The sequence below is a fragment of the Natator depressus genome, chromosome 26, assembly GCF_965152275.1.
Source record: "Natator depressus isolate rNatDep1 chromosome 26, rNatDep2.hap1, whole genome shotgun sequence".
In the NCBI taxonomy this organism is placed as follows: Eukaryota; Metazoa; Chordata; order Testudines; family Cheloniidae; genus Natator; species Natator depressus.
The window spans coordinates 4,895,606-4,898,051 of NC_134259.1; positions in this window are offsets into that span (position 1 = coordinate 4,895,606).

The window sequence follows — 2,446 nt, forward strand, 5'->3', positions numbered from 1 at the left end:
TTTAATTACAGGAGAGACAACAGAATGCTTGGCACCAACAGCGTTTTGAGACAGAGAATATCTGATGGAAATGTTTTTTCTTCCTCCCATGCTGCTGTTCTCAGCCCAGGGCAGCTGTGATCTCTAGAACTTAAAAGTAAGAAGGGGATAGAGAAAGGTTAACCAAGCTGTCAATTTTTTTTTCTTAAGACGGCCAAACAATGAAATGTTTTTACTGTTCAGCATTGGGAAACTAACGAGAAATAGATACTCCTCTGCAAGGCACTAACTGCCTTGAATACCAGTGACGGCCTTTTGGTTGGAACAAATTCACTCAGTGCCTAAACAGATTATTTTGAATGTGTTGGTTTGACAGCACCAACTTTGCAAATATTCTAATGGTCGAACTGCCTTAGTTAATCTAGGTATCTACAGTACTTCACTCAGTGTAAGCAGCAGTAAAGAAAATCAGTGGGTAAGCTGTTTGGGGCAGGGACTCTTCCTTGCCGTGCGTGTGTACAACATGTTAAGGCTCTCCTTCTGATTGTATTATAACAACAGCCAGGACGCAATGTAACAACCACCACCACCACCCTTTATCAATTCCGAAGTCAAACTTCCTAATGGCGGTTCAATTTGGAGATGTGCCCAATAGTTCTGATGTTGCTGGTCCAAGTGGGTCAGGTCAGCAAATCTGGGATGGAGATTTCATGAAAATGGGGTTTTGAGTGAAATTCTTAGTATTTCAGACTTTGACATGGGCTGAAAATACTGCAGGAAAAACCCTTTACTCTTAACTTTCAGGATCTCTTCAGGATCTCAGGACTGGAATAGCTCTCTTGATGAACCTTAATTTTGACCTGCAGCAACCACATGCTGTTCCAGTCCTGCATCTCCTACACATCTCTTCTGATGCATCTCAAGCCTGACCTGCTCTTCCTTCCACTATATCCATCAATGGGCAAATTAAGACTAATCGATTTTTTAGTGATAGGAGAAACTGTCCATCGGGAATAGACGTTTGCAGTGTCATCATAACAATGTTGGTCCCAAGGATATCAGAGAGACAAGGTAGATGACGCAATATCTTTTGTTGGATCAAGTTCTGTTGATGAAAGAGACGAACTTTGAGCTCTGTGCAAATCACTCACCTTGTCTTTCTAGCACCAGGAATTGAGACAAGGCAATCAAACTCGTTCTCCTTGGGACTGAGCTTTCAGCACATCTCATACCTATATTAATCATCAATAATTAAGTCTAAAGGCAGAGCAGCTCTGCAGCAGGATGGCACAACTTAGAAGAGCGATAGCCAAGTGACTTTAAGGCCTCCAAGAAGCACAATAACCCTGCGGACGAGCACTGTCTCTCGTCTCATTGGTATGATAAGATATGGAAAACAGGAAGACATGAAGAGACAATGGAGTAGATATGATGACAAAGTTTTCAGTGAAAGCAGCACATCACTGGCAAGCAGCCCAGCTCCCTTTGAGGACCTGAGTCCAGCATTCAGCTCGTGTGTACACAGCTTGGTATTTTCCAAGACTGATTGGTTTGGAGAGCAATTCCTGCTGGGTGGGTGATTGATCCGGGAGCAGCAGAGGGTTCTGTTGCACTGCATGGCAGGGTTTATTTTCAAAGGCTCCGCTTGAGGTAGGTGTGTGCCGTGGGGACTCGGATGACGCGTGCCAGCAGTAGAGCTCATGGGCCAAAAACTTTTTAAAAGAAGTTTTTGGCCCAAGAAAAAAATCTTTGTAAAAAATAAAAATATAGTCTTTTCATCAACGCCCACCCCCTTTTTTTCCTTCCAGTTTTCAACTACCAAACTTTAAAAAAAAAAACAAAAAAACCAAACTGATTCTGCATTTCTGATGAAAAAATCAGAAATGGGCATAAACAAAATTGTTTTTGCTTGCTTTGAAATGTCACTGACCAGTTCTATCCAGCAGCCCTAACTTATGCAGAGGAGGCTCTTTTGGCCCCTGGCAGCCACCCACGATCTGGACAGAGTAAAGCTTTCCCCATCCTGAACTGGGCCTCCTGTTCAGAAAGCCTGGCAGACAATCTGCCCCAGTGTATTTACCTCTGCAATGGCTGTGATTAGACCTTGCCTGCTATGCAGTGGTGGTGAAAATCTCCTTCTCTTTTGTTCTGCATTATTGAGATGTTGGGACACATGGGAAGACTAAGCTGCTCCTTGCCAGGGCAAGGGAAGGGCAGAAAAAAAAAAAAAAAAAAAAAAACTTTGTACTTCTTGGATTTCACACCTGGAGGTTAGAGAAGCATCACTGGGACAAGAACGATAACATGAGACAGAATTTACAGGAAATCAGTAGGAAAAAAACTCAACCCTTATGGCATCAGTTCATTTCTTTATCACTTACTGACTTGGCTGTGTTTCCACTTCCTTGTTTCTTTTACTAGTGTTAAAGGTAATCATGTGGGCATTCAAAGAAAACACAGCCTGAGG